General features: G+C 27.7%; 1 protein-coding gene across 1 annotated transcript in view; it reads right to left on the minus strand.

The window, feature by feature from the left end:
- Nucleotides 1-11,666, minus strand: part of LOC107450519 (uncharacterized) — a 61,143-nt gene extending 49,477 nt beyond the window's left edge. The window contains exon 1 of the mRNA XM_016066335.3: nucleotides 11,510-11,666. The gene's annotated coding sequence lies outside the window, so the exon portion shown is untranslated. The remainder of the gene's footprint in view (nucleotides 1-11,509) is intronic.
- Between the last annotated feature and the right edge of the window lie 3,416 nt (nucleotides 11,667-15,082).

A 15,082-nucleotide genomic window follows, 5' to 3' on the forward strand; every position in this document is an offset into this window, starting at 1 on the left:
AATAATTAAAATTATTAATAATATATGTATATGTATATATATATATATATATATACTGCACTTACAGCTCCTCTGTATAGTTGAATACGGCGAGACCGTTGCCGTTTAAAATATTTAATTCTCTCAAAGTCATCGAAATTTTTGCTTGCTGTTGTGTCATCAATTTATCTAAAAATCTTGCTTTTGGTGTTCTTCCTTAATACAGAGCAAACATTTTTTTATATTCCCTCAATTATATTAATTAATAAATTGTTTGAAAGAGATACTGTGGGAAAATTTGATCTTTTGTTTAATATTGCGTTAGTTTTAAAAAATATTCTTTTAAAAAATGACATATCATTAATACAAAATAAAGCACGGTCTTAACGTTTCTACTTAATGAAACGTTTTTACGGTCTTGAAAGTGTACAGGGCAAAAAAAAACGAGCACTTTGACTGATTTTTGATCTAATAACCGGATTAGGACTTAGTAAGAGTCAATCTTAATGGTTCAAGGCCGAGGATCCAACCTTAAATATGCTAAATTATTACTGCAGACAATAGTTTAAATTACGAAATTAGACGCAAAATAATGTTATTAACAAGCCCAAACTTTCAACTTTCTCCCGCCTAAACTATTGGGAAAATATTTTTCAGATAGTTGCTACCCACCACCTCCTATCCAGTCAAAACTTGGAATCCGTCATAAAAAGGTAAATTAACCCCCCCCCCCTAAAAAAAAACTTTTTTGACTTTTGTTTTCTTGAAAAAATTTCTTTTTCAGCTTCATTAGCTAAACAGCTTTTGATTCAACAGAAGAACTTACGAGAACATTGAATCAAGCCAGGAAAACTTTTGTCTTTTGATTATAATTGATTCCTATTATTCCAGGAGCTTCCGTTTTAAAAATGATTTTTATTTCAAACTTATTTTTTGTTTTAAATCATTGCAGAAAACAATTGTTTGGAGATATTTTAACATTTTAAAGCTTTTTAATGTGTGATTATGCATATTTAGTGGGAAAATATTGAAAGTTCTACTTGGAACAGACAAAAATCCAGTTTGTCATAGATCCAGTTTGCTAGGAAGAAGTTTCCAGGGACGCAAAAACATCCATCGCTTTGTTCAGTCCTATATAAATGTCATCAGCAAATGCTCGCAAATCAATAGAATTCTGCAGAATAAAAGGTTTAATAAAACTTTTATATTTCTTACTGATTTTTCCAGCATATGGGTGAGTCTTCGGAAACATGACAATTCATGAAAAAAATTTCTTCAAATTTAGTCTTTAAAAGAATCTAACTTTCTTTAGTTACATTTATTAATATCTTACAGACAGCAGTGTAGTTTATTGACATTTCCTCAAGAAAAAAAATAAAATAGAAGTTCGCCAAATTTTGAATGCCAGGAAAATGACTAGAAGGCCAGGAAAATGAAATATTAGCTTAGAAGTTAAGAAAACAGTCATTTTAAGCTAATAGTAAGTAACTCAACTTAAGAAACTCAAAAAGACAAAGTTGAACAGTTAATTTTAGCTTTTTATGTAAATAAATTCCAAAAATAGTTATTGCGAACAATTTGAACATACCGTTTCTTCTCTGCTTCTCGGTTTTTTTTCCCTCAGTTTATTTTTCCTTGATTGCTTTTAGACCCCATGTTTTAAAATAATCTAGTAAAATTAATTTTACAATAATTTACTTCAGAATTTTTTTAATTATATTATTTAAATTAAAAATCTTGCAAATCACTTTATTTTATCACTTTTACCACTTTATTACTTTATTACATACTTTAATTTATACACTCACGTAGAGTTTGAAGACTATGACAGAATTAAATTGTACAGTGATGTTCTTAGCTTATCCTTTATTTTTTAAAAATCTGTTTTTTGAAGAAAAAAAATAGCTTAAGGCCTTTGCGTTGGATGGACCATGAATTACTTAAATTAATTCTTTTCTCCGCCGTAGAAAGAATCAAAAATGCTTTTGTTGTTGATATGTACGGAATAAAATTGTGTATAATAATCAATCATTAAACAAATAAATAATTTTGATTACATATAAGCATATTACAATCTTACATAAACTGAGTATTAGGTTAATATTTGCTTTCCCTCTTTACATTATATTGTTTAAAGGAAACTTCTAATAACTGGCATTCATAAGCCAGGATAACGACAGCCAGGAGAATGACAATTAGCTATTTTGCAGCATTTAACTTTACTTTAATTTAAAATTTCGGCCTAAGACATTTATTTTCTACAGAAAACTACAGGATTTCTTGAAATAATCCTGGTAAATCTATGTAGTCCATGCTATTAATGATTTCAAGAAGACAGGAAAATGACAACATGAAAACCTACTCTCCTTGTAAAATTTTTTGAAATAGTTTTTGAACCAGAAAGTTGGTTCTTTATTCCTTAAATAAGACATGTTCTTATAGGATGGTATTCTAATCAATCTCTTAACCTAAGATATTGATTGCTGGCGCTATCCATTTTGGTCATAAATTACTAAAAAATAAGTGGCCAAAAAATGACAGATGTGACAAACAAATTATTGACAGAAAAATTTTTTTTCAACGAAGTTTTTGGAAGTAATACCCTCTGCATATATTCATGAAATGCTTGCAACAGTTGAGATAAAAAGAATTAGATATTGAAAAATTTGTATATATATATATATATATATATATATATATGGATATNTATATATATAGCACAATAAAGACAAAAAGGATAAAAAGAAAAGAGACGAAGAAGATTAAGAAAATTAATAAGTTTTATTTTAAAATTGTATAATTAAATATCAACCTTTAAATTATCCAATATAATATTATTACCTGGTACACATCCATTTCTGGCCCAATCCGGGATGGCCAACAAATCAAACGCGCTTCAATACTGCAGTAAGAACGCGTCATAAAAGATAACTCTATTTCCGCTTCTAACCTCTATTTGCGCTTCTGTTTTTGTAGTCTGGCAATTTTATTACGGAAATATTTTAAATCATTCTTGAAAGATTCCTGTACTCGTGAGTTAATTTGTGTTCGCTACTCGCTTTATAGATTGCGTTGTGTTGTGTTCTGTATTTTTCTGACACTTTATTTTCTATTTTTTGCTTGATATGTTTTATTTCGTATATTTTTAACTAAATGTATTCTATTTTAGCTTAAATTTTTTCGAGTGCTCCTCACACTATTGTATTGATATATTTTACTTTGGCTATATTAATACAATATTAGAAAACACTCCCTTTTGCGTTTGTAATCGTGTGGGCTGATGACAAAAATGATATCTTTTCATTATTTTGTTTTCCGGTTTTTTAGTAATTTTTTTTAAATATTTTTAAAAATATTTTATTTTAATAAGTTTTCTTATTTTCTTTTCATTTATCTTTATTATTTTCCCTGTTTTCTTCATATTTTTAGCTGCTTTCCTGCTTACCTGTCTTCTTCATATTTTTGAACCATTAATATAACAGGCTAGTGTCTGAATCATTAATATTTTAAGGGAGCCTACACTGCAAAAAACTACGGAATAAAGTGCCGGCTCTTTGGATACATATTCCGTAAAATCTATTTTAATCGTAAAATATTATACCATAATTTTACATTAATATTTATTTGAGTAGATTGATTCAGAGATTTAACTTTCATTATTACCGTAAAAATTACGGTATATCAGATTTTTTGTTCCGCTACATGTTCTAATAAAAATAGATTTTACGGTTAAAAGTACCGGCACCCTGAGCACCAATGCTTTTTACAGTAATTTGATCCGGAATTTTTTACAGTGTAGGTAGTTTTGATTTCATGGAGTACTACTTTGTACTACTTTTTCCGACTTTCTGTAACTTATCTAAATTTTAAATTAGAGAACTTAAGTTTTTACAGTTGTTTAACATAAGGACAGACATTATTTAAATGCGAAAACTTTTCTTAAAAAATGCAAAAAAAACTTTTACAATGTATTTTAACTAATATTATAATTTATTTAGAGAAAAAATTTGAAGAAAAAATATAATATGACGTCTTGTGCTCACGATAAAAGTAATAAAAATCATGATAATGACTTGAAACTGTTCCTAATAGTCAAATATGGTCATTTTAAAACTACTCTAGCTCAAAGAAATGAAAAGATAAAAAGTATATAATTAATTAAAAGAAAAGTAACGTTTGGATTTTCATAAAAAAAATATTTAGAATTATAAAAATGAATTAGAGGCCGGGACAGCCTGGTTGGTAGGGCGTTGGGCTCAAGTCCAAGAGATCGTGAATTCAATATCCGCCGGTCGAATACTTCCCGTAAAGTAAATGGTGACAGGTGCAAGTTAAATCCGTCGGGTCACTTAGTTCTCCCTGTTTCCATAACAAATCATACCTCTGAGGGTACTGAATTGGAGATTGATCGTTCTCTAGTTCAGGTCAAAATTACGCTCTGTGGAAGAATTAATGGATGCATGAATGGGTCTGCCCTTTAAACGGGCAGTGACATGTGTGTGGCTGAAGTCGTATTCTTGGCTATAGATGGTGTCACCAAAAAACAAGAAACGCACACTCTGCTTTAAATTCAGTTGCTTTCACCAAGCAAGCTTGCTGATATTGGCGAGTGGCATTAGAAACAACAGCAGAATAAATTAGAATTTTAAAAAATATCATAAATAAAATATTTACCAATATTCAAGTTCTAGTATGAATTTAAGAAACATACTATTCTCAAACCATTGATAAAGGCGCAAAAAGTTTAACCTATTAGGTTTATTAGAAGTTGAGTAATCTTGCGCGCAAGGTAAAAAATTTTTATTGAGGAAAACTTATTTAAAGGCAAAATACTTAAATTTGCAGCCGATTCCAATTTAAAAAATGGGTGTGCTATTTTCTGTGTTCAGTTAGTAGGTTTCAGTATTTCTGCTTTAATTTCAGAAGTTTTGAGGATTATCTTATACTTGGTGTCAAATTGCTCAGAATAAAACAGGCCATTATGTATATTTTTTTCATAAATTTAAAACTTTTAATAAATTTGAAACCCTTTAGATATTTACATTTATTTATTATTATAAACATTTTTTATTATATTGCATTGATACGTGCCTTAAATTTTTACATTATTATTTGCATTTTTCAATTTTTGCACTGCTACATAATTTATAAGACATTATATAGATAAATATGGTTTGATGATGTTAAGACATTTCACTTTGCACTATATTCGAAAAATAAAATTATTTGTTCAGTGAAATTTACACTTTATGAAGACAGAGTACTCTGCAATTTATTACTAAGATTGAAGAATAAACTTCATCTGTCAAAAAATGTTGAAGCAAAAGAAAGTGTCGTTTCAATCATAATATTTCTCGCATTTTTAAAACTAATGTCTTATGTATCGGAGAAATTACAAAATGTTAAAAATACTTCTGCTATCCTTAAAAAGAGTAACTAGCTAGTTACTTTTCAGTGTAGCAACAGAAAATTTCAAGAATTATTGTGAAATGTTCATGGTTTTACTGAATATAAGCTTATTACAAGACAAATGAATTTCATTTCTTCAAAAATATTCTCGAGAAAGGTATGGTGTAATCTTACAAAACAGTTGGAACATTCTAGCTATTTTTTCCATGTTATAGAAAAGGAAGACAATTTTTAATATTTGAATGAATTACGAGAAATTTCAATTACAGATATTCGAAAAGCTCAATTAAATAATTTTCTAAAGCTGCTGATAAATCTTTTTCTATATAAAAGTTTTTTTTTTCATACAAAATTTTAACTTTCAGTAAAGGATATTTAAATAACATGCATAATACAGATTTTTTTTTATTTGTTAATTTTTTTTAGATTGAAAATATTAATATCGATTTTCGCTCACATTTCCAGTAAAGAATAAATAAAATCATGCTAATAAATCCTACGCATTACAAATACATATAGAGACCTCAAGGTTCATTTTATTTTCAAGAAATTTCATCGATTACTAAGATATCCCTTATTTATATTTATTTAATTATTTCAAGCTCTTATAGTAAGTTATATCTCTCATTACAACAAACCAATTTTCTAAAAAGATTTGCGCTCTATTTCTATTATCTATTCTCTAGAACATGATCATACTGACCTAATAAAAAAATTAGAGCTTCATCAAACCAAAAATATTTATTTTGAAAAAAACTGCTCAATATTTTTTTGAAAAAAAAGATGCTGAGGCTCATATTACTTCATTTAAATTCTGGACTCATTTTCATCCTTATTAAGCAAACTTAACCTAATAAAATTACTTGTTGATTATTAGTTCCAGCTTCTAATGGAATGGATAGAAACTATGCACAGTGTGCTAAAAAGAACGGATCACCCTGAATAACTTATAATCTAATGATTGGATCTTCACGTTCTGGAACTAATTTTAATATTTCGAAGGGGGCTGAAATTTGCTAATTAATTAGTACAGACGATACTTTAAATTACGAAATAAGACATAAAAGCGTATTTTCACTGATTAAACATACCCTTTTCTCAACAGATTCGTATTTTTGACCTCCAAAATATGAGGGTAGGAGAGTTATCCAAACTTTGGACCCTTTAATGCTCATTTTACTTTTTGCGTATTTCAGCATAACTCTAGAACTTCTTAAAGGAATTTAAAGAAATTTTGCACACAATTATAAATTTCGTTTATCCAAAAATGATTAAATCAAAAATATAAATTTTAGTAAATATCTATCTAAGAATAGTCGAAAAAATTTTAAATTGTAAGGTACACAGTTTTTTACTTCATTTTAAAGTACTTAATTTTAAATGACAAAATATAAAATAAGAGCGAAATTGGCTGAATAGTTCTTGAGAAATCAAATTTTAAATACACGACTTTTATTAGTTCGATTTTCAGGAACTATCCAACTGGTTTTGCTCAAATTCTGTATTTTGCCGAGTAAAATTACCTACTTTAAAATGATGTACAAAATTTATACTTGTTCTTATTATCACACACTTAGTAAAAAACACAAAACTGAAAATTAAATTTTAACGAATAAATGGCTTTTATGACATGCTCTAAGAAATCATGATAAAATTTCCAAATTTTGCTACATTTACCAAATTTTATCTCATATTATAACACTATATTTCATGGCTAATTTAACCAAAATCATTTCTAAGTGTTTCAGTCGAAATTACCGAGTTTTTGGTGAGAAACTTCATTCTAATAGTTTTGACAATACTTTTTTACTCAGTGTAATATTCGATACTTTCTGGGGATAACAGCAGCTATCCTCTTAATGTTTTTACACCGGCTGCTCCTTTCCTGTTCACCTCAAATTACCATTCGTCTACTGTTCAAACGAGATACAGTTTGATTTTTTTCTCCGCCAACATTCCACGACACATGACTCACCAAATGTCTACTGAAATCTAATCTATATTCAAAAACATTCAGCTTGATATTTCTTCTCCAAAAATACCCTTTATACAACGCATGACACACGAAAAGTCAATGGAAATCTATAGTCAGAAACAATAAATTTAATCTTTTTTCTCCACAAACACCCTCTCTACGATGCATGGCAAACTAAAAGTCTGCAAAAATCTATATTATTGCCTCTTCTCCGGACCAAAGATAAAATAAACGGGCCCTTTGTACCTTAACATTTCACCTCCTTTTAACACTCTCGAAAAAATGGCCAAAAATTTTATTATTATAAAATTAAAAAAGAACCAAGTGTAATTAAATCGTTACGATTTGCCATTATTTCATTACTATTACTTAATTTTAGCCATGTTATTAAGCACTTGCTTTTACGTTAAAAGTAACTATAGCAGAAAAATATAATTCAATACTTAAAACGTTAGGAAATAAATATTTTAATAAGAATAACTTATTAAAAATATGAATGATTTTAAATGTACATTATAGCATGAATTTATAATCATTACTTATAACCTGAGTTACTGTAAGATATACAAATTAATATACATAATTTAGTAAAAAGTTACTAAGCAGTTCAAACATTTATTTGTCGAGTACCAGTTGTTGTTTTTTGTTGCTTTTTTTCACTTTTACATATTTCCTAATCTCCTAATTCAGTTTTTTTATACTTTATTATTATATTGTAAAGAAATTTAGTCTTGTTGGCTATGTTTTTTTCATTTGAAGAAACCAAAATTTGAAGAAAATCAGTCAAATCTCTTTCAATTCTCTTTAGTTATCAATCTCTTCAATTCTCAGTCAATTCTCTTTAAGTTACGATTTAAAGATACGATTTTGAATTGCGAATAAAAAGTTTCTTTACTTATAATTTTGAATTGCAAATACAAATAAACATTTGCATTGCTGTACGAATACGCACATTTATTTATAGAATTTATATTAATACTTCTTTCGTCAGTATCGTACTATGAGACATTTTTATACTTGATGTTGAACTAATTGTTTTTCAATTTCTGAACACTTATCGCAAATCATTGTATTAAAAATTGTAAAATAGTATAAAAACTTGATTATTAATTTTATTTTTATTTTATTGAATTTTATTTTTATTCTAATGACGAGACATATACTACAGATATAAAATCCAACTACAGAGGTGTACAATGAAAAAACATCATTGCAACAACAGAACTTTTTAAAAAAATTTAAAAAACAGATTAAAAATATCAAGATCTTCATTAAATTCGCTACAAATTTTGGAAAATCTGTAAAAAGAAAACTTTTTACATAATTATACTTACAAAATAAGCTTACAAATAATTTTTCATTTCGTATATTGTTACTTTTTACAGGAAACTAAGTCATACTCAAGATAACAGAGCAATTAATCATATTATTTTGACATTTATAGGGGAAAAAATAAAATTTTTACGCACTTTAATTATGGAACATCAACAATATTTTGAAATATAGAAACAGAAACATCATGCTCAGTTGTCTCATAAAATAAAAAATTATTTTGTACTTTTTTAATACAATGTGTTTTTACTATTATAATAAGAATTCCAGATAATTTTGTAATTTTGTAAGGTGGAACGAATAAAAGGAAAATAAAGAAGTCTTAAGGTTTGCTCATATAGAAGTTTTTGGCTCAACGTTTTATAAAACTCAGCTCTCGATACACTTTGAAAACAAAATTATCAATGTGATTAAAAAATAATCCTAAGATCTTTAATATCCAAACGGTATTAAGTATTATTGTTAATTTTATTTGAGAATATTAAAGATTAATACTTATATGCATAAGTAATAATAAAACATTTTTCAAAATCAAGATCTAATAGGTTGATATTATACCAACTATATGTAAACTATCTAGGTCATGTTACAAACTAGCAGCACTAAATTTTATTTATAAACTTCAAAATTTTCAATTCATAAGCAAAAAATACAAAATTAGTTTTTTAAAAACACAAGAGTAGTCATTTATAAATAAAATGAAGAGCATAGGCGTGAGCTTTGAAATACTTCAGAACAATTTGTAAACTTACGAGAAATAGCATTTCTGAAATATACAAATAAAGATCTATGACACAAATAAGAAAACAACCAAACGCTTTAGAAAAGTGCGTGTAAAGCACTTATTTCTTAAATCAGATATGATTTTAATATTTAAACACCGTGAATACTTTTGGCATAAAACCATGTTAGCATTATGAGAAATATTGTCTAAATTGACAAAAAAAAATTTTAAAAATAATACTTCTAAATATTTTTGAAAAAGGGCTTAGACAAGTTACAGGCCTGTAGTATTCTTAAAAAAATAATTAATTATTTTTTTTAAGTAATTAATTCATTAAATAAACAATTAAGTAATTATTCAGTAATTAAATAATTAATTCATTAAGTGTATAATTAATGCCTTAATTAAATATTTTATTCATTAAATCACTAATTAATTAAGTTATTAATTAAGTTATTGGTTAATTTAATAAATAATTAGATAATGATTAATAATCAAATAATGAATTAATTATCAATTAATTTACATAGTAACAGGAATAATTTTAGATATCTTAAGCATCAGAAATTTGTTTTTAGAGATAAATTAAACAAAATGCGAAGATGGTAGATAAATAAGTTTGAACAGCCTTTTATAATGAAAGATACAAAAATATGCAAAAATAAAGAATATTTTAATTCTTTTAAAGCACCAACAACATCATCATGTCTAACACTACTGATTTTAATAATATCATACAAGCGATAATCAGAGCTATCATTTGAACAAGCAACCCTGTCATATTTAGAACTATTTTTAAAACCAGATCTGAAATAGTTCGCAAAAACGTTAGAAATATCAATATCTTTACATACTTTTGACCATTATAGATTATAATATTTGTAGATAAATTTCCTTTTTTAAAGATGAACAAAATTTCTGTGATTTGGAAAGGAAATGGCTTTCAATACTAAGCATGCAGTTAAAATAGTAATTTTTCATACTTAATTTTACAGCTAACTTTAACGATTTAAATTCGCTATATTTAATTGAATCCTGAAATTTTAACGTAATTTTTTAGGCCCGTAATTTTTGGTTTCTATAGAATCCAAAAAGTATACTTAATTTTACTTTGAGAGTTTTTGATCAAAATAGCTTTGTTAAAAAAACTAGGAAATGAAATTTAAGAGAAATTTTCAATCTACCTTACTTATGACATACAATAGATTTAAAAATAGCAGTTTTTTTTTTGTCACCGTATCTAAACTTAAGTATTGTTAACATACAGTGTTTAAATCAATAAAAATAACTACTATTTCAAGCAGTTCTAGTAGTTTATTCATGTCGAACTGGAGCTGAATAAGGGGCTATTGGCGACGGTCTGGGAAACATCCCTGAAGATAATCCGAAGACATGCCATCACAGTTTTGATCCTCTGCAGAGGGGATGGCTCCATGTTCCCATAATAAATCATACCACTGGGGTACTGATCCAGGAGTTTCCTTGTCTTCTGGATTGGCTCAAAATTACAAGGCTACGAAGTTGAACATTAGTAGTCGTAAACCCAAAATCGGGTCAGTTGTTTGATGACGGTTATAAAAATAAAGTAAAAAAATTAAATAGAGCAGTTTAACGAAGACCGATATCGTGCACTCCTGGTCTCTTCTCAGCCAAATCAAAGTGGTCACACATCAGCTCAAAGACCAACGCCAGCCATGCTTGACTTCGGTTATCTACTGGTAACTGTGCTTTACAAGTAGTCCAATGTTGGACATAAAAATAACTAATAAAGGGTGATGCGAATCTTTGGTAAGAAAACGGTTAGAACTGCGGTTTATTAAAGCATAACCACCACTAATATCTTTTAAGATCAGATCTAAATACTTGCTAAAAATCTAAAACATTATTCATTTATTTCAAATTGTACAGATTCATCAAATTTAGATAATAATTTTCTATAGCAGCGATTATTACAATTTATATTTAAGAGAATTCGTTATTAATATATAAGTTAAAATAACCACCTATAAAAATATCTAGAGACTTAAGATATAAAACTTAAGATATAAAAATATCTTAAGTTTCAAAATAAATCCACAGTCAGTACTTACAAGAGGCAGAAAATATATGACGCAAAAAGCAACTTATTTTTAAATTTTTAATCAATAGAAGTTAAGATACATTCCAGAACAAGCAACAAAAATTGACTAGCCTGAAAATACTTTCTCAAGGTAATAAGAACTCCACCACCTATACTGAAAATCACGATCCTTTCGAAAAACAACACACCTGTCTCAAAATATTCATAATGTTCAGTGTGTTCACAAAGTCAAGTTTCGATTAAACAAATAATACCATAATCCTTAGAATCCACGGAGCCGAAAAGTTCGTGTTTTTTTTTTCGCTCGCAGACTGCGAACGTTTTGATAAAAGATAGAAGGTCACTTATTTTATTCTGTGGTATTTCTCTAGGATAATGTTTTGATCATGAATTGGATTATAGTTTTCCGACTCAGTCTTTTTTCAAAGTCTTAGATTCGAAAGTTTTCAAATGTTTCTTAATCTGCCGAGAAACTCAAAAGTTAAACAACCTTCAGGCCACAGAGATTCATCTAATCAGATATCGAAATCCTTCGCATTAAACTTCAACGTAAAATGAAGAGTAAGTTTTAAACTTAGTTTTGAGTTTACGCAATTAAGAAATTCCTGTTTCAAAGAAATCCGGGAATTCACTTATTTTACTTTCGGATATATCTTGGCTTACTATTCACTGTTAGAATTTACATTCTGAAATTATGGTAAAATAACCGGCAGCATTTCGTCCATCCAATTAACCGTGAAGTTTACGGTTAAGAGCATTTTTTACTTTGCGGTTTTGACACCGTTTACAGCTGGCAGGGTTAAAAAACATGAATACGAAACTTTATTTTTTTAACCATTTACAACTAGCATTGTTCCAAAAGCGTAAAAAGAAATTTAACACTACATTGAAGATAGTTTAGTGGCTTTATGGTGCTGTCATATATGCGTGAATGAAAGTATCTTATTCTAATAGCCCATGGTCAGAAATTAGAGATTCCAGGACATTGAAAACTCTAAGTGCGAAGGGAATTGAGAAAATATTGTAGTGTCAATGCTAGGAATCGAACCCCCGTTCTGTTAGAACTGAGATGGACAGATGACTCCTCTCGGCTATAATATGTACACATCTTCCAGGAACTAAGAGGCTTCAATAGATGGGCCTAGTTGGTGTGATGAAACTCTAGTTGTCTAATTAGATAAAAGGGTTAATAAACGATTTTTTCTACAGTTAACAGTTTGAATACCATCTTATTTACGGTTATTTGACTGTTTTCTTTGAATATGGTAAAATAGCAGTTAAATAAATTGCTATTCAACTATTTTTCCGAGAAATTGTAACAGTGTTGATAAGAAAATCGCTTTTCTTATTTGTAGTTTATTTACAGTTTTCAGATTGGATTTCTTGTTAGATTCACTAATCATAATTCTACCTTTTTTTAATTATCTAAATGAACTTATTTTGATGATTTGACACTATAAAATTTATTTACTTTTTTCTGTCGGTGAGCAGGTAGATCGCATGGTGCCGTTGTATACTATTCAGCTACATATTTACTGACTTCTGGAATGACAATTTGTTGGGAGATACATTTAAATGTATTTTATACTTCTTCCGAAAGCCTTCTGGAACGTTGAAATGAAGGCATTGATTTGAATGTCAATTTAAACTGTCGGGAATTAACCACAAATTTTCAAAGTTTCCTTCCCAAAAAATCTGGTTTACTCCCGGAAATAAACCGTTTTTTTTCTCCACCCTTTGGATCTCTATTTTCAAGGAAATTTTGTCCTATTAATTTCGAATCCAAAGAATTAGTGCATTTCTCCATAAGAAAAAAATATACATGCTCGCAAATCCCTTTTTTTCAACATATCGTCGTTAAAGAATATATTTTAAAATATATATCATCATATATAAAATAATATTTATATTTATTTCTGAACTCAATGGTTTTTGAAAAAGAATACCTATTGTTTAAAAAAGGGAAATACTTAAAAAAATTAGCTTTATATTTACCACCAAAGATTTCAAAGTTGGAGGGTCCGATTGGCAACAATAATTTTTCAAGCCCTATTTTTTTTAACCATATCAAGTCCCAATTAAATTATTTTAAGAGCGGTATTAAGAATTTTAGAAATTTTAACGTCTTTCTGGAGATAAAGCAAATGGACAGATTACTCCTCTCGGAAAAAAAGGAAATGAAAAAAGGAAATATTTCGATACGAGAAAATACGAGTAATTTTCAATTTGTTATAAAATTACAATATCAAAATAAGTTACGAAAAAGAAGCTATAAACGTTTTGTAATTATTAAATTTTCTTTTCTATCTTTTTTTAAACTTATTTTACTGAAAATTTAATCCGAAACAGCTATTATTCAGCAGTATTATTCTTAAAATAACACAAAAATAAACTTAATTGTGAGGTATTAGCCTTAAAATTAAGGATGTAACTATATACTATAATGATTTAGGATTAACTTGCTTAATTTTTTTTGAAAAAAGCATATACATTATGATTGTTTGTGCTTTTTTGTGATATAACATAACGAATAAGTACGAAAAATACAATTTGGAAAATGATTTTGCTTAAAATATGAAAAAAGGACGAACTGTTTTTGAGATTTTTTTAATATGAATTTAAAAAAAGACAAGTATAATTCAAGTATAATTCAAGATATTAAATAATTATAGTCTTCTTTCACTATTTATTAATAAATTAAATGTTTTAAAAATTTTATGAAGCAATTAAAGATTTTTTTGTGAAAAATTGCTTTTTTTCCAAAGTGATATGAATTTGTTTTACACAACACTTTTGAAGAGGTCACAGTATTCTATCTATATCAGCGCAAGGCCCAATGTACTACATACAGTCATTTTTTGAGACTAAGAGCTAAGTTTAGAAGCATCACAAAAATTATAAAATATATTAACTCTTAGAAAATATTTGTATTAATAAAATTATAAGTAAAGGAAGAAGTTCCCTTAATTTTACCTTTACCATACCCTGTATTTCGTAAATCTCTTCCCTCTCATTGATGTGTAGTTTAAAAAAGAGGTTTTTTGTAATAAAAGACTAATTTAAAGCTCGGTTGTCATTTCTAAATGATAGTTCATTTACAAGTATTTAAAATTAGCAATTTCCTAATGTCTTCACTTCTTTTGTGCCAAGCACACATGAATTGTTCAAATTTCCCGCTGATTACACATTAATATGTTTGAAATAAAGACACACAATTGATAAAAGTTTGCAAAATTGCACGAAATTCATTATTTCTGTTCACGTAGGGAAGAAATTAAAAGCTTGAGCTTTACATTTCATTTGGTTTGCAGGTTTTTTTTTCTTCATATCCATATCACGCTTTTGTTAGTAAAAATAGCATTTCCTCTTGCTGTCCAAATACAAAAAGATAATAATACTTCCTCGATAGCATTATCGTCAATTTAAGTGTATCGTTCAAATATATAAGCAATGCAAAACTTTTAATTTTTGTATAGTACAGCACTTCCTCAACCTTCTGCTGGTTTTGCGCAATAAAAGTTCGATTTAAATGGATTTACTATAGTTGGAACAACTATATATATATATATAAGAGGCAGAAAAT

This window comes from Parasteatoda tepidariorum, chromosome X1, assembly GCF_043381705.1.
Source record: "Parasteatoda tepidariorum isolate YZ-2023 chromosome X1, CAS_Ptep_4.0, whole genome shotgun sequence".
NCBI lineage: Eukaryota > Metazoa > Arthropoda > Arachnida > Araneae > Theridiidae > Parasteatoda > Parasteatoda tepidariorum.